Genomic DNA, 18,929 nt, shown 5'->3' with positions numbered 1-18,929 from the left:
GGATAATGCCCAGTGGTTACCCAAACTAGTCGTACCATTTTATTGTCATACATTTTACATGCACAGTGGTGAATGTCTTTGATTGTAAGACTCAGCAGCAGAGGTAGTTAATACCCCTCCCATATACTCTGGCACTCACCATTTTCATGCATGACCAAATCAAGGGGCTCCTAACTGCAAGCACCTGTGACTCTCTGCCTGAGGGCTTTCTTTTGCCCTCAGCCCCTACTTAGCTCACAAGTGGAACACACTCGAAATGCCCAGAAATTAACCTTCTCTCCACCTGCCCCTGGAAGTTGCCCTCAACAAATTCCTAATTATAATGATGCATAATAACTCCATATTCTTCTTCCCACCAGTGAAATGACTCTGATGTGCATCTATCATCTCTTGGGACTTTTTCAGAGGATAAACCTCTCTATTTGCTTATAGTCATGACTTGCTCAATGATGACCCTTTCCTCACTTCCTTCTCTGTCCCCTACTTTCCTGCTTCTGTATTAGTATTTCATGACCTCCTCTTCCTGGTGAATTATTTGATCCATCACTGAAACCTCTCCACATTTATGGATTTAGCCTCCATTCTGCCTTCCCGCACAGCCTTATGACCTTCCTTTTATTATAACACTTCTCATGCTACATGGTATTCCATGATGAATGTAAGCTTCATGTGGGCAGGGCCATGCCCACCTTTATGTTCTATCTCTAGTTAGTCTATCATGAGTTCCTGGTATGTAGCAGGCATCTAGTATTTCCTAGAGGAATGACTGTTTATAATAGCATCAGGTGAGTAAAGAGAACCCATAATAGAAAAAAAAAAGCAGAGAAAGGTGAAGGTTAATAGAAGAAAGTGAAAGTCGTGGAGGATCTTAGAGGTGGAAAGAGCATGTGCAAAGACCCAGAAATGGGAATGTGACTGACTATTCTAGGGTAAATCAATAGACCAGCGTACCCAGAGGAAAACAAAGGAAGAGTGACAGGAGGCAAAGCAGAGTAGTTATAGATAAACATATTGTGATAAATGAATGAATAAATAAATGCATAATGAAGTATTTGAACAAATACCTGTGGGAAGCAGAAGGGTGCAATGAAAATATTATGACTTTAGTGAGACAGACATATCTTCTCATGACTCAGTTTCCTAATGTGGTAAAATGAGAACACTAAAGCTTCATAGAGAGGAGTTGAGGATTGAAAGAGGGTATGTGTCAAGATCAGAATCTATCGCCAAGTCAAAAAAAAAGAATCCTCAATGAGAAATGATCAGGAGCAACAACCACAGCAGAGTTGGTAGTCATTCTGTTGGCAGAGGTAATATTAAAATACTCTGGTCATTTTGAGAGGAAAACATTACTTTTATAAACAATGGGAGGATAAAGACTAGCTACTAAGAGTAGCTGATTTTTGAGCTTAGTCATGAAAAAAAATTCTGAAAGCAAATCACCACCAAAAGAATGGCATTGCAGAAATTATACCCATAATACATAAAGGGGTTTCTTTTTTCCAACTGAATCACTTTGATTCCATAAGCAAGCTTAGCAAGTTTAGCAAGTGTCAAATATATTTCCTTAAATTAATTTAAATTGGAATCTATTACTTCCAACATAGCAATAGTTAATATTCAGAGTTCACAACAAATATAGAAATCCATAAAGTAAGTCACAGTAGACCCTATAAAAACAATCAGGAAATATGAAAAATATGTTTGATAATGTTGGGTCCAAATATTTAAGGAAAATTGCTCAGGAAATTAGAAATCTCTCTTTCCCACCCACCTTTTATCCTGTCTGCTTCCCATTCAATCTACTCCAACTATGAATGAGATTTTATAAGCTTCTTAATCAAACACTTTTGTTTTACAAGTGTGTCATTAATGTTGTCACAGTGAATTCAGAGTTACCTGATGGATTTTGGAGCTTACCTGCAGTTAGGAACTCTTTGCCTTCTGACATTGACAGAGAATGCTAAATTCAAGCCATTTGAGATTTAAGTATAACACAGAATAGAATATATATATTTCCTTAAATTTATTTAAATTGGAGTGTGTGTGTGTGTGTGTGTGTGTGTGTGTGTGTGTATTCTTTAGGAGTCTATAATAAAACAACTCATGCCCTTGGAATACATCATTATACTAGAAGTTTCAAAGATCTTACATCTATTACTACCTGTTACTTACAAAATTCAAATTCACACATCAATGATAAAGAATTAGTTACACCAGTGATAGAAGATCTGAGGAATTGAACTTTGGATATTGTGGTAACCACAATATTAGCAACCACAGGAGGATATTACTACTCTGTTTGTTTGAGGAATAAAGAGAATAAAGATGTTATCAGAACTTGGGAACCAGGTTCACCAGTGGAAACTAGAAGCATGGTGGAATCTCCTGATAGGAACTGAAATCATGGAGGAGATAGAGCCACTATTCAGAATGTCATCGAAGGGAGGAAGATTAGTTAGGACAGGGCTCAATACCTTGGTCTGCCCATTACCATCCCCTCTATTCTTAACTTCGTGCGTGCCATTGGTTAAACCCCCCAGAAGAGTATTTTGGAAGCCTGGGAGACAGTCCACAGGGGTCAGACCACCATGATTCAGAGCAAAGATCAGTGAACAGACTGTGGACAACCCCAGGAGCAGAACACAAAGGAAGATCAATAGTCAAAGTGCAAGGACCTTAGAGAGAGGGACCTACTTTCTAGAATGCTGTTACTAAGACGTTTCAACCCCAAATTGTAAGTCCATGTGCCTCATCAGTCTGATATTCAAGGGAGATAATCTAATTTGCTTCCACTCTCCATCCTGATATAATCAACCATGGTAAAAAATAGGGATCAGCTCATAAAAATATGGTGGGCTGGCATTTAACCCCTGGGAGTTTCATTTCAGAGCAAGAGGTAGGCATGTCCTGAAGGGCCATAGGCATCCATTCTGTACTTTGTCTGTCTCTGCTGGATTTTAGTTAGCTGGAATAGTCTGTAGCTCTATTAATTAATTAATTAATTAATTAATTAATTAATTAATTCTGGGTCTGTATTCTTAAGTGAGGTTGGTGTATTTGGGGCTTTAACCCAAATACACATCATTGTTCTGTTAGCAACGTGACATGAAGTGAATAGCTTTGAATATTTTTGAACAGTTGATGTAGGATAGGGATTATCTGTCTGTATAATTATATAACTGAACATACCAGTGAATTATCTCATTAGAACCATATTTTGAAAACAAATCTTGAATAACCTCTCATATTTATTCTCACTGTTTCTCTTCCATTGCCAAAATATTTCACCTCCTCAAAAACTTTTATTATACAAATATTTTCAAGTTTTCCTCATGGTGGTGTGCATTCTCTCTTACATTTTAAATCTTCTCTCTCAGTTATTCTGTGCTCTCATTTCTCATTTTAGTGTGTTTTCTTTTTTGTCCTCCAATGGAATCTTCAAGGTTTGATCTTTATTAAAAGAAACTACAATTAAAAAGAATCCATTTTACTATTTTTTTCTGCTTTCTGGATCACTACAAAATTAATGCACTGAGCTTTTCCTTTTGCCTAGGAATTTATTTGACACTATTATTTATTTTATAAATCGGAAATTTGCCAGGATGTGCCAAATACCTCAGTTTCTTTTTACTACATATTGTGAACTTTTAAAACTTTGTTTGGTTGGCCCCCTGTATCACATACAGCCCAAACACACTTTGAATGCTTGTGATTTCTTAGGTTTCATTTTTTAATGAACTTTTCCATTGAGAGATATGTTTTATGCTACTGGTTGGATTGTTTTTCCTTAGTCACTTTTCATTTCTTTTTTTCTTGCCCTCGACATTGAAGTAATTTGTCCCAGTTTCCTCCATATTGACTGGCTGTCAGATGCATGGAATTGTTAGTGTCCAAAGTGGGAAAGTCCTGGGCAATCAGAGGTGATGTGGTTACTTTAACTGCTTGTTACCAATTCAGTTTTTCAGAACATCACGTTTCCATTTTAATCATTCCATCTTTCCAGTATAGGTTTTATTTATCTCATTTAAAACAAAACCCCAAACCGTCATATTCCTTTATTCTTTCAGTTTTGTTTTTTTCTTGATACTCTCCTTTTTCATTCTGCCCTATAGTTTTTGGCTTTATTCAGTTTAATTTTTCATTCTATCTTCTGTTTGTACTTAACTTTTAATTAACAATCTTTTCTTCCATCTAGTACAGATGCCATCAGTTTTGTGTAAATGCTAATTTGGTTTTCCATGATAGCGTTCTCCTTAGTAACAGTTCCTTCTGTATTCTGGCATCATATTGCTCATCATTTTTCATTATCAATGTTTTTTAGAGTTGTCACATTTTTAACTGCCTGTTTAAACATTTGGATAAGAAATTAAAAAAAAATTCTTCTAAAATGTTTATAAATGTTTGACAGTTTTTTTCTTCCAAATTGGAATCATAGAAGCTTTTCACAGATAGAAATGACATTTTAAAATTGCAAGTAGTTGAACATATAATTCCTAAACGATAGAAATGTTTTTTGGGCCATGGTATCGAAAGGGTTAAAGTTAGGGTAGGTTTCAGGTCATGTTTAACCACAGCTCCATTTATTCATAATTCTCTTGGCAGTTCCCTTACCTGTATTTAGACTTTGTTTTTGGTCTTGCTTCCCTAATATTGGGAGGTTTGCATATTGAACTCTTAAACATTAAGCCATACATGAAAAAAGGCTGTTATGTCAAGTCCTTGAAAAAATGCTGTAAGCTGCATTCTACTTTTACAACCCCTAAATTTGTCTTAGTTTCTAGGAACAGAATCACTCAAGTTTACCTCTGGGACTTTATCTACATTCAGTGCTTCTCATTCCTCATAACTACTACCTAGGCAGGGCAGGGGCCGGTGAAGGGCTCCAGAGAGACAAACATCATGTTCAGAGTTACAGATTAGCCACATTTCCTCAAAAAGTATGAAGTATAGAGCAATGGTCAAGGCCATTCCTCCTTGTTCTGGAGCTTTAGGTGGTTTGCACTTGAAAGCCTTTATTAAAATGTTGCTTAGATGACAATACATCATTCTTTAATCTGGAAAACTCTTTGTCCCTAACTTTGACATTATTAGATCAACAGGGCATGACCCCATATAATGTTTTCAGATCTAAAGCTTTACAGGACTGTTTTATGTGAGTTATCCTCATCTTTCCTATGAAAGTGCATAGTACATAGGGTGTGAGTCTGATAGATACTTGCTCTAATCCCTGAACAACCCTGTGCATGTGGCATTTGCTAAATAAACTCCATCAAATAAAAGAAATAAAAATATTCCACTGGAATGGTAAAATTTGCTCCAACGCAATCACTACCTACATAGGAATCTCATATCTACTCTCTCATCTCCATCCAAATTACATACTCAGTCTTATCTCTTCCCTCTAATTACACCCCCTCTTGACCTGTAAATGATGGGAAGACCTCACTGACCTTTGCTGAACTGGTTTTAAGTTTCTCTCCTGTTTGCAAATCTAATGCACTGAGTGCTTTTTGGCTGAAAGCTGCTGGAGGGCTGGGTCAAGGTCTATATCCTTTGAGTTATAGAGCACATAGCATTATATTAAGCCCAATTTCGTTCATAAGAATTGGTTTATGATTATATGGTTATTTATTATTTATACAGTGTGATTATATAGTGTGTTCTGAACAAAGTCACATAAAGTGGAAGTACATAATATAAAGGAATGTACCTTTAAAAGACTGCATTAATGCAAACCTCATGTAAAACAACAGAATACAGAGGGGCACTAAAATAGGAGAAATAAAATATATTTTAATATTTTGGAGGTAAAAATAAATTTCCATTTTCATATACCGTGGATATGTACACATCTATATCATCATTGACCAAAAGTAAAGGATTATATTCAGTCTTGAATATTTTTTCATACTTAGAAAAAGTTAGCTGGCTCTTAAGCTTCATTCCTGAGTCTAGTCTTGCATTTTAAACTGGAAAGATCTGTGTGTTTTTATTAAGGTTTTTACGTACTTCAGAATAATAAGTGGCAATTGTTGAGCTTGATGTCATCTCTTTCTTCTCCCATAACAACAGCCCCACTGAGCAGCCCTTCCCATCCCTTCCCTCTCTTCGCCCCACAAGCCCCTCCTGCATTCTTCCCAGTGGTTTTAGAAAGGCAGGTCAACTGTGTCTTCTGCCATTTCCCCTAAAGGCACAATGCAGGGAAATCAAAATGAAACTCCATCACAATAAAGAAGTTAAACTAGGACCAAATGGAAACGAAATATCTGAATATCAGGATAGATGAGAAACTCCCATCATTGAAGTAGTTCAAAGAAGATGTTACCATTCTGAATCTAAGAGTGATGAGTTCTCTTGCATTTCAAAGTACTAATAAATATGTGTTAATCCAAACCAGAGGGAATCTTTTAAATACAAACTCAAATTCCAGTATTAGCTCTGGGTATTGGATGGGAAAATATTGATGATGTAATCTTACTGTAGAATTCTACCAATGTGTTTTTTTTTTTTTTAATAAACCAATTTTTATAAAAACTTCACTGAGAACAAAACTGGATTGGTAACCTAGTGGAACAGATAGCTCAGACTCAAATAAAATTGATAAAATACCCAGTGGCAAGGAAAGTGGTTAACACTCTGAACGTGGCAAGTACATGCTTAAATTCAAGTGATAGCAAAAGGCATGATCTTGCTTATGTGCTTTTCTGTGACTCAACTAAAAAAACTACTGGATTAAACTTAATCTTATTTCCTCTGCAATAATCTTAATCCTACAAAATCTAGGGAATAGTTCAGGTGCAATTTAGTAATTAATTTCATTTTATTCCCAAACCAGACAATTAATTCCTAAACCAGACCAGCTGCTTTGCAAATGTTGATGTGAAACAATGGGGTATGCAGATCCGACTCCGTTCTGGTTTTGTTTTGTCTCAAAACCTATGATATAGATAAATAGGGTTCACATAGAGTTAATGGTTCGAGTGATATCCTCATGTGATTATCAGTCGGCTGATTCATTTGAGTGGTAGTAGGAGATGTGCATGTGGAAACCACAGGGTATTTTTATCTAAAGAATGCTCCGTATCAAATGGGGTGGTTGATTTTTTTTTTTTTCAATTTGCGTTGTATCAGAAGAAAACGAAGCAGAGTTTTGAGAGAGAAAGAGAAGTCTGTTGCCAGTCAAACGATAGCAACAAGGACTAGTATTTATCCAGCATTTACTTGTTCTAAACACTGTGTTTTACATGAATTATTCCTCACAGCCTGTGGCAGAGGAATTTTAGAATCACCAGTTTGCTGAAAAGGAAAATGAGTTATAGATTATCCAAGGTTACAGAGCTGGTGCATGGCAGAGATGGGTTTCAGACCCACGGCGTCTGATTCCAGATCCCTTTCCTCTGATGAGCCACAGAGTCTGTTCTAGTAAAACGTCACTATCATTTCTAAACCAAGGAATATGCACTAACTTACACAAAGGCAGAAAGTCTGGCTGGGGTTCATCAGAAACTAAAATAGGAAACTGAAGAAACATTAGGAGTCCCAATCTTTCTTCCTATCTGGTATCTTTCTGCAGCTTTTTCTTCTATCTGGCTTTCTTCAATTGATCTCCCTGCTTTCATATTTCTACATTGTCATTAGTTTATAACAGTCTGTGTGTTTCTTAATTAATTAAAATACTCAAGAGACATCACTCCAATTGAGTCACCCTGACATTCATCAGTTTCTTGGGTAGATGATCACTTGTCTGATTAAGATTTCAATCTTGATCCATAAATTGGAGAAGGTAAGAGACACACAGACTACATTAGAGCAGCTGTGGACCAGGCTAACATTAGAGATACTGCAGACATAGCGCAACCCCTCCTCAGGCCATTGGTCATAGGACTGCTGGGTACCTTGCTTATGGGTAGCTTGGGGGTCACCCTTATAAAAGAGATGAGGACCTCATCCAAGGAAGGAAATACCTAATCTCCTAGTTTACTGTTTTGTGTATGATAGGGGCTTATTAAATGTTATTCCACCTGGACCTATAGTGACTTTTATTTAGTTAGTCTTGACAAGAGAGCAGCATGTTTCCATTATTTGGCTCTTTACATTTGGATGCAAGAACTGGCCTTGAAGGTGAATGAAACCTGGAAAAGAATATTCCTAAACCTCTCAGTGACAGGAGAAATTTCTCACTAGGATCATACCTAGGGATCCCAAAGGATCCAAGTATTGCAGTGGGATCCTCTCTTCTTCTATGCTCTGTTCCTGATTGAAGGTGGGGTGTCTATTAACATTCCTGCTGAGGCAGTACCTACTAGGAGCTGGGCAGAGTGCTCAGGGGCACTCACCCTTCTTCCTTGCCCTCTGTCCTATAGAAAAGGTTTTTCCACTTGTCAAGAGTTCTCTGACCTTTTAGAACCACCCAGCAAAAGTGAGAACCTAAAAGCTGCCATTTACTTTTGCATGCAGCCTGGTAAAAAATTCTTATGTAGTTTCGTTTTCTCCAAGGACAAGATTATTTTGTTATACTTCAGAAAATCAGTCGCTACGTCTTCATATGGCATATTGTTATGCTGGCAGAAAAATACTAATATTATAGATCCTCAACATTCTTTATACATAGTTGAAATGACAATACAACTCCTTTGCCAACCTCTGCTTAGGTATCTGAGGCTGTCTTTAGAATGTGTGGGCTTGGCCGACTGAAGAATCAAGAGTTTGCCCTTGCCTGCAATTAACTTAGTGCATGGAGTTTAAAGCCAGACCCGAGTTCCTTGCTATAGTTCCTTCAGCTATCTCACAGGCCAGTGAAAACTCAGTTTTTACAAGAAAAAGTCAACTCTTAGCAAGGTTTGAGCTAGGATCCTACGAAGCATGTTTTGCTATACTTCCAAAGCAAAGCAATGTAAGGAGACACTGTGGTAGTTGTTTTATTTTCTTCTCGAGTGGACTTATGTTTTCAGTGGCAGAAATCCATGAACCACGAAGATAAAATAATGCTAACTAGAGTGCGAAAGTAAAGAAAGCAAAATGGCTCCACAATTAGTAGCATTATATATGTGAGTGCTAAGTAACAGCAGATGTGTCTGTGGGGAGTGAAGCATTCCTTGCGATCCATCAGAAACCCAAGCCCTCTGATACCACAAGCCACTGTGGTTATCTTGGGCTTGGAGGATGAGGGCTGAGTCCAGTGGGTGAGCAAATAGGGATGCTGTTGAGAGTGTTCCAATCTACCTGTGTCATCCTTCCTGCGCTGCACACCGGTGCTGAGTTAACAGGGTGATGTGCGCTGTAAAATCCGGTTCTGTGAAGACATGCACTAGCCATGAGTCATTAGCAAGCATGCGGAGCTAATTGGCAAAATACTCATAAAAGATTTTGAAGGTGGGTTAATTACAATTCATTACACCGTAAACTGTCCCCAGGCTATTGTTAAAAAATGCAGGAGTTTCAGGGCCCATTATTTTATGATTCATTTTGCCATGTTGTGAAAAACAGACTCTAAATCAAACTACATTTATTATAGGTCAGACCACAAAATCTTTATTGGTTTTTCCAACATTCCACCCTTGTTATATGAATTCATATGGACTGCACATTTCTGTCAATTGGCAAGAAAGCATGAAATAAAATTTATGATATTTTCTTACCTTATCCTCAATGCAGCCTTAAAAATCACAAGATCTAATTGCTTCCCCTACTTCCCAAGTTCATGAGAAAAATAAGTATTTCCAAATCAATCCCAAAGTTCTGATGATTGAAAGCAACTAAAGGGTAATGAAGTCAGTCTATCTTCTAAGAGAAGCATTTTGAAGAATGACATAAGCAGCAACATCCAGTTGAAATATATCAAAGCTCTCCCTCTGTCCCAGTCTACCTAGAAAAATGACTAGAATGTTCTTTACATTTGAGGGATAATTTGAAGTTCATTGGCTTCCAAAGCATTCATCTTGTTCTTATCCTCACCTTTGAAAGCATCTTTCTTTTTGCTTTTAACAAATCAACGAAACAAAACAAAACAAGAAACCCCAGCATTTATTTCTTTAAAAAAAAAAACAAAAAAAAAAACAAAACTGTGATACAATTGTGTGCCTCCTGTGATTACCGTGAACAGACTTGGTCAGAATCATGTAAGGTTTCATAAGTAGTCATTCTGTGCCATTATATGTAATTGTTTGTTGATTAATGCTTTCAATTATGTCGATTTTCACTATGTGACCCAAACCACCTTGACACAGACAGCCTGGTATACTCATTACTGGGGATGAGCAAAGAACAAAATGCTAGGTTCACTTCCAGCCCTCAAGAGTTCAGCAGCTCATTTGAACCTTATCTGAACTATCAAAAGTTTTGACTCTGCAGAAACCCATGTTTGGGGAAGGGGTGGGAATGTGTGGTTGGAGGAAGGCTTCAGGGTGGAGTGGAAGAAGGGGGGATGTTGGAAATTGTGCAAGAACTAGTTTTCTTGTGAGTGATCCTGTACTTCCTGATTCTGGCCGGGCCAGAAATACCACAAAAGTCTTTCTTGAAACTTCCAAGATCTTTGGAAGGCCTTCCTCCAAGCAGTTTGCCACTTCTGAGTTGCCTGGGTTTTAGCCAGGGCTAGAGACAGAAGTATGTGCAAGGAGAAGCAGTGTAATGGAATTACCTGGATGCTTGAGGACTGTCAAAGGAGGTTTACCTCCAATAGAACAAAACCTGAGTGGCTTGGCCAGAGTCAATGATCTTAACCAGTCCTGTCCATCACAGAAAGAAGGAACTGGAAGGCAACATTAGACATCATTAAAGCAGCCCACTTATTTTACAGAGGAATTCAGGATATCCAAATAAGCCATGTGACAGGGCCAAGCCAGATGTGGAGCTGCGGGAGAACTGAAGAGGCACACGCAGAGTAGGCTAGAGAGGAAGAAGGTGCATCTAGCAGCTTTTCAAAGGTTTAAGTCTTATTAGTGGTATGCCCTTAGCCAAGTCACTTTACTTCTCTGCCCCCTTTGTATCATTTCAACCACAAAACGCCAAATTAAATATTTCTGTAGGAGTAAAGTGCTAAGAAAAGGGTAATTTGGAAGCAAGCAAGACCTAGCTGGATGAAAGCAGGGCTGAATTGGGAGGAGAAAGAATGGTACCTAAGCAAGTAGGGGTGATAAACAGAGAGAGAACCTTGAGTGGAAACAGAGGAAACAAATGAGAAGTGTTTATTTTGTGTAGAGTAGCAGCTGATAATGATTAAAAAAAAAAAACAGTTTGGGGAAGAAGTAATGCCTAATGCCGTTTGATGCAGTTTCAAAAGAAACCATAATATCTGTATGTTTTGTGAAATAAACAAAAAAACCCTAAAGAGATAAGCATGAAAGAAAGAACGTCTCAAAAGAGGGAGAAACTAAACAAATCCGTTTGCTCTCTTCTTCATAGGACATAAACTTCCTCTATCAGTATCAGATTTTCTCTTGCAAATAAGCTATTGTTTAAAGAGTTTTCTGAGGGGAAAACAGTGCTGATGGATGAATTTGCAAGAAATCAAGAAAACTAACAATGCTTTAATAAATTAATTTAGTATGACTCTTGTAAAAGAGTCATACTACAACTACAAGGCCTTGTGCAGGTAAAGTTCTGAAGTGGATATCCTGTGTAAAATACAAATAGAATTTGCATTGTGGCCATTCTGATTGATGGGTAACTTTGACACCCCAAAATCTCAGCACTGTGCTCTCTGAAGGAAGAGGAACCAGCTCTTTCATAGGCACTGTTGATATCTATGCTCCAGTTAGGATTATGGTCTCTTCACCAAGGTTTGTGGTAATGGGGAGTGGGTGGGGGGGCGTCAAAGTCCAAGATCCAGCCACTTTTCATTCTGTTCCATAGGAACATTGACACCTCACCCCCACCCCAGGAATCTGATTATTGTGGAGGAGCTGGGAAAAAGCAACAATAATCAGTATCTCAAAAATGTAAACACTAGGAACAATTCTTGGAAGAATATTCAGGAAAACAGAAGCAATTAACAAGCAAGAGGCATGATATGGAATCATGGATGCTGATCAATGCAAAACAGTGGCCAAGTAGGAGATGATGTGGACACTGGGCTGATGAATGGCCTTTCCCCTGTTGATTTACTAGCTGCATAGTGGGTACAGAAGAGAGTGGATCCCTGGGCCTTCGACACTGATAGTTCTGAGATGCCTCTTTTTGACAGGTATGAGGATAATGTCTTTTTTTTTTTTTTTTTACCCTGCATTAAGTGACAAGATGATCTTTATTTATTTAAGCACTAGGGATTGAACCTGAGGGTGCTTAACCACTGAGCAATATCCCCAGTTCCTTTTTAATTTTTCCTTTTTTTTTTTTTTTGTTAATTTTGAGACAGGGTCTTACTAGGTTACTTACATCTCACTAATCTGCTGAGGCTGGCTTTGAACCTGTGATCCTCTTGCTTCAGTCTCCTGAGCTGCTGAGATTACAGGTGTGTGTCACCATGCCCAGTGACAAAATGATCTTTTCTTTCTCTTTTACCTGAACTCTCCCTAGTTGCTGCTGCATCATTCCTTCCTCAACAAACTTTTAGGCTGAGCTGTAGAAGGTTTCAGCCAGGAGCTGACTTGCTCTCTGCTGGGGATGCCTTGGTATAATAGAGAGGCCTGATAATTTCAGAGCCAAGTTCACAACAGCGGTTGGCTCTCAACTTCTTGTCCCAGAGAGCCAAGAGAGTAGAGCCGATGATGGCCCTGGCTGGTGGGAGCCAAAGCCAGACACCGTCAAACCCAGCCTTGCCCAGCTTCTCTCTGCCCTGCTCTGTTGATTGCCTGCTCTGAGCAAAGCAGTCCATGCCGCAGACTTTCTCCCTCCAAAGAAAGCCATCTGCCATCAATCCCTTAAATTCCTTCTCTGGCAAACATTTTGATTTCTAAGCAGGTTTATTTCTCTCTTTGCAGAAGGGGGAAAAAATGCCCCAAAGGGAAGACTGTGATATCTTTATTTTCTCCTGAAATGAGGATATTGAACACAACATACCCATTCTTGCTTTGGGAAAGAGGGGAGGCAGGTGGTTCTCAACTGTGTATGTGAGGGAAAAGAGGTGAATATGCATCTTGTTTGGTGAATCTTGAGAAACTTGAACTCTATATTTGAATTAAAGATTTAGCTAACACAATGCTTCACAAGAAAGGACATTGAAAAATTAACCTTAAAGCTACTTTTATGAACTGAAATTACAGGAGACTGGGATGAAGAGGTTAAGGCTTTGCCTGCCTGGGGAATCTTTGCCACAGGCTTGGTCCTTTGGCTTAGCACATCTGTGCCAGCTGGGGAATCTTAAGTACTAAGTTCAGGTAGATTCTGTTCTGAACACACTTGGACCTTCTGCAAGCTTTTTCCCTTTGTAGGGTTTTGATGCAAATGAGAGGGCTAGACCTCACCTCCAAAGTGCTATGATTTCAATGGATTTGTCCATATTTACCAGGGTAATCATCCCTCACCTAAAACCTATGAACCAAGGAAACCTTTTTTGAGTTACTTTCTATCTTCCCACAGGAAACAAAAAGAACATGATGTTATGAAGAGGGCAGGGAATAGGTCTTGTTTTTAGAAGACAGCCCTGAGATGACAGTAGCATGCATGGCCGGCACATTCCTTCGCCATAACCACAAAGAGCCTGCATATATTTGTTGTTGTTGTTGTTAATTGCAAACTTTTCTAACAATCTGCCCTTTAGAAATGATTGCCCCTCTCTGAGGATCAGATCACAGTCCAGCCCATTCTCAGAGAAAATTAAATGAAGAATGCTGAGCCTGGAATCTATGATTAAGATGCCTGACTAAGTAAAGATGACCGCGTACTTTCTCAAATGGGTCAGCTATGGCCCTGGGTATCCAAAACAAGATGGCACGTGACTCACACTGGCTCAGCAGCCTCTCTCAAGCGGGATTTACAGCTGGATTTAGGGCTAAATGTTGGAGGTAAATCGAAAGGAGCAGAAAGGGGCTGGGGAGGGAACCAGGAGGGAAGGGAATTTCCATCAAAGCTTTTCAGAAGCAGAAATCCATTCTACCTTTGTCGATGACTGTGGTTTGCTAGGATCAAGATCAAAGGAATCACCGTGGGCAGAGCCATGACAAATGCAAGGCTCAGTCTGGTGAAACCTAGCATTAGCCCCTCTCTTAGGCTGCGTCTAGACTGGAAGTGAGTGCTTGTGCCAGATGAGGCTGAGCATATAGTCAGGGTGCTCCTTCATGAGGAGGCAAAAGGGGTTTAAAACCCATATTGATTCCTGCAGGATAGGCCCCAGCCAGGGGCAGCAAGGCACAACACAGGTACTGCTGTGATCATTTTGTGGGAAAATGAGAAAAAAATGGATAACCACGGAGTCAGGTGACATATAGAGACAAAGAACTTTTTTTTTTTTTTTTGGTAAAATCCAACTTCCCTGATTCATGTGTTTTTCCCTCTTTCTCACAGATGCCTTCCAAAGCCTACTCCAAAACTTTACTAAAATGTGGTTTATTTGCAGGCCCAAGACATTCAGAGAAATTTGAAGTGACATCTACTAGTGGTTATTTATTTATTTATTTTTTGTGTCCCCTGTAGTTACTCAAAGCTTCAACTCATGTTTTCAGACAAACCAAATAGCAGGTGAGGGATTATTCTGGAATCTTAATAGGTAACACCACCTTCCACATTGTCTGCTACACAATATGTTAGCATTAAGCACTGTTTAAGTCTGTATTTGCCTCTTGAGAATATCAAATAGAAAACAAAATTAAAAACACCAAGGGGAAAAAGTAGATATACTAGACACTTTTCAAGCATTTAGGTGCACACATGATCTTCTCGTGCAGCATTTGCCTTGATCTAGTTTGGTGAACATGCGGGGGGGTGTTTTCAAAATATTCTAAGAGGGAAGTTAGAAGAACTGAGAGTCAGGGCAGATTTCAATGCTGCTTCTGGCACTAGCTTGCACCCTTCCAAACAAACCTCATTTTCCTTTTCTAGGAAATCATTTTAAATAAGGAGTACTGGGAGGGTGGGCAAGGTAATAGTTTACTAACCCCCCAAGTGGTGGCCACCAGACACAATGAATTGCAGCCTTGAAAAATGATGGCTATGGCTATAATGCAGAAAGGATCTTGATCTAGTACTAAATAAAATGGCAAATACAAGATTGGGTACTAAGTTTACATCTTTATACAATGATGTATAAGGGAGAAAGACCATAAGGAAACATTGCAAATCAGAGTAAGGTTACAGTAGGATAATTTTTTCATGTATTTTCATATTTAATATTATTAGTGATGTCATTTATTATTAGTGATGTCATTTTACCTAAGTATAAATAAATAACTCTGTGAATTGAAAAAGAGAGATCCTCCCAATCTCCAGCCCCAGGAAGATATTTGTCACTTACTGAAGTCTTGAACAAGTTCTCAACTCTGAATTTCAGTTTCCTTAACATTAAGAAGACTATAAAGATCTTATAAGTATTAAGAATTCACTTTGTGCAAGATATCCTAAGCATTTTCACTTGTACTAACACATTTAATCCTCAGTATAACCCAAAAAGTGGGTCTTATTATTATTCACACTTTATATTAAGGAAACTGAGGCACAGAACCCTTAAACTAGATCACGTAACTGTGAGTTGAGAATCTAAAAGCAAATCAATAGAGACATTCACATCCCATTGCATGGCAGTGGAGTTAGACTACTTAAAGACATGGTTACACAACAGAATCTTATTTCCTGGGAAAGCCCCAATTACAGAGCTGGCCCGTCATATATACCAGATCTACTTCTTCCTTGGATTCATTCCTTTTTAAGGCTGATGGTAAATCTATTAACTTATGAAGGTGAAGACTGAACAATTGGATGCTAAGAATATCAAGGTAAATTCATCATTTAATTGCTTATTTCATTAGGGTTAGTTAACTGGGATTAGTGATCATAAAATTGGGGTTATCAAGGCGCTTTTGAGATGCACATGGCTAAATTTAGAAATGTATGTTTTTGTCTAAAGCAGTCATTTTGAACATGTTTTGATGTTGCCTCATTTTCCTAATTATTTTCCTAAACACCTAGGACTCAAAGGAAACTCAAACACACCATCTCCAGAAAATTTTCTTTAATCTTTCTCTCTTCCATCAGATTTTCCTCCAAGAACTTAGATGACAGAGATGTGGGAGGTGGCACTATACCTGGAAAGCTGAATCTACATAATTATGACTCCTTTTCTTACAAAATATTTTATGTGAGCTAGTTGATCTCCATGGACTCTTTAGAGCTCCCTTCTATGGGTTGCCTAGGCGTGCTTTCTGCAGTAGACACTGTTTGCTTATAAGCCACACGTTGCCAAGATAACTCTTAACACGAAAAGGTTTAACTTCAGTGGAATTTGAAAATCTTTTTTTTTTTCTTCTGGTTTCTCACCAGCATTTATAAAACCAGACCTAGTGAGAGAACTGAGTATGGGGACCCATGCATGATCTTGATATAGGGAAAATTTAGCCTGTCCGGATTATTACAAAATCAGAACAGTGAGAATATTCATAGGAATCTGCAAATCTAAGGGATTAGGAATGAATTTTGGCTACTGATATTTTCTCACATGCTGACTCACATTGAAGCTAAACACCCTCTACTGAAGTGGGCATCTTTTGGGCATTTTTGTATGGATACCACTTCTAACAGACCATGTAAACTGGGGCAAGTTATTTAACATCTGTGATCCTCTTAGCTCTCTGGAAATGGAGTGGTTTCTGTCAATTCAACACCAACCTTCTTCCCTGGGAAAATCCTAAAATAAGGTTTAATTATTCTTATTCAAATAGAAATATTATTGCTATTAGCTATTTAAAAACACTATGCTGTAGCCGGGTGTGGTGCGGTGCACACCTGTAATCCCAGAGATTCCAGAGGCTGAGGCAGGAAGATTGCAAATTCTAGGCCTTAGCAAATTAGCAAGATCTTGTCTCAAAATAAAAAAAGGGCTGGGGATGTGGCTCAATTTTGGAGTAATCTTGAGTTCAATCCCTGTACAAAAAAAAAAAAAAAAAAAAAAAATCCACAAGCAAGCTTTATTGTGCACCTGTCATTTAAAAAGGGAACCAGAAACTTGACAGTGATGTTTTGGAAGGTGGGGCTGGTTGTTCCCCAGAATGTCTCTGGGGTACAAGTTTATAATGCCATAGTTATGCTTCTGGTGCATCCCTCTATTCTCTTTGGCAGGTTTTATAGTGAAGAACAAGAATGTAGGTGATCAGTTATGTAAAACCTCGTACTAGGATACCACTCAGAAGTTAGGAAGAAGTAAACTCTAACAAAGGGCCATGAGTGAAAACCAAACCAAGTGTAAGTCTTGCTGAGTGGACACTATTCTCTGAAGTTCCTCAGTGATTTGAAAAGCCCACTTCCTCTTTCCTTCAGATTCGCTACCTTTAGGTTGACCTTCCCATACATTGTATGATCCCATTCATTTTCTATCTAAATGACTAAAGCAAAGGCTGGCACCCTCTCAGGACCAGCTTGCTAAGTGGTTATTTATTCTCCATAATTTAAGGCTTCCTTTGCCAGAAGTCAGAATCCTTCTCCTCCCTCAGAGCACTCTGAATGCAGATCCTCAATGTCAGCCTGGGGCTAGGGAAGGAAGGGAAAAAAAGGCTGGGGGAATATAATTGCTCATAGGTTTGTGAACAGTTTCCTGTGGAAGATTCTGACACCTGGAAAAGGTGCATTGATCCTCACACCACTCTTCAGGGAAAATAGAAAGGGGAGGTTGGCGGTTTGGGAGCACCTCTGCCTTAAGAAATAGAAGAAGGGAAAAAAAAACAAAAAGAAAAAAGAAAAAGGAAAGAAAGTCAGCAATTACTTGAGTAACAGACCTAGAAGAAATGAAGCACTGGGAAAGAAAAGAAGATGCAGGACCTGTTTTTCTTTCTCTTCTCTTATCATCACTGTTCATTCAACATGTAACTATGCAGGTAAACAACCAGGGAACGAGAATATTTTTGAATGATCAAATGAACGAATGAATCATAAGTCAGTGTTTCCGAAATCCAGGTCATTTATAGAATCATCTGGAAAAACTTTCTATAATACAGATTCCTTAATGACCACCCTGGAGTTTCTGATTCTTTAGATCCCAAATGGAGTCCCCAAATCTACAGTTTCAAGTTGTTTCCTGAGTGATTCCCCTCATCAGCCATGTTTGGAGACCCCAGACCTATAGTACAACTATTATCTAGGCTGTGTCTCTCCTCTTTCCTTAGAGATTGGGCCCTGCTTTCCCTTTATTTTGTAGATTGATATTAATTCCCTCCTTGATCATACCAACCAATTGGCCTTTCTGCCATCTTTTTGTAGGAACATTTTGTAAGAATTTATATCTTGTACTCTTTCAATTAAAATAATCAGAAGGCCCCTCATCCTGTTCTGTCTCAACTGCTGTGGAATCGCTGAATCACAAACAAAACAACAGGCCCCTTGCTTGGCTTGCTTGTTCATTTTTGGTTAGAAAAGCGGATGCTTCTGAAATTTATTTATTTATTTATTTTTCTTGTACCAGGGATTGAACTCAGGGGCATTTAACCATTGAGCCACATCCCCAGCCAGCCCTTTTTATGTTTTCTATTTTGAGACAGGGTCTTGCTAAGTTGCTTAGGGTCTTCCTGAGTTGCTAAGACTCCTCTAAAACTTGTGAACCTCCTGCCTCAGCCTCCTGAGCTGTTAGGATTACAGAAATGCACCTCCATGTCTGGCTTATGAATTTTTTTTTAATTGCTAGAATGCATTTTCCTTTTCTTGTTTAGTCATTTACACTTATCCTACAAGTTTGTACTTAGCATCTCCAGCTTACTGGGAACTCTGGAGATACAGAGATGAAAGATGTCATCTTTTGCTTAAGGAATTCACAGACCAGTGGTAAGTTAGATAAAAAATGATTTTTTTTCAGT

The 18,929-nt window shown here is 38.6% G+C and overlaps 1 non-coding gene across 1 annotated transcript; it reads right to left on the bottom strand.

Moving 5' to 3' along the window:
* Window positions 1-16,398: 16,398 nt before the first annotated feature.
* On the bottom strand, window positions 16,399-16,530 carry LOC143396116 (small nucleolar RNA SNORA72). The gene has a single exon (XR_013090993.1). It is a non-coding gene; the product is annotated as a small nucleolar RNA SNORA72 (small nucleolar RNA).
* Window positions 16,531-18,929: the final 2,399 nt, after the last annotated feature.

The sequence above is a fragment of the Callospermophilus lateralis genome, chromosome 3 (assembly GCF_048772815.1).
Source record: "Callospermophilus lateralis isolate mCalLat2 chromosome 3, mCalLat2.hap1, whole genome shotgun sequence".
In the NCBI taxonomy this organism is placed as follows: Eukaryota; Metazoa; Chordata; class Mammalia; order Rodentia; family Sciuridae; genus Callospermophilus; species Callospermophilus lateralis.
This window is presented reverse-complemented; position numbering and strand designations above follow the sequence as displayed.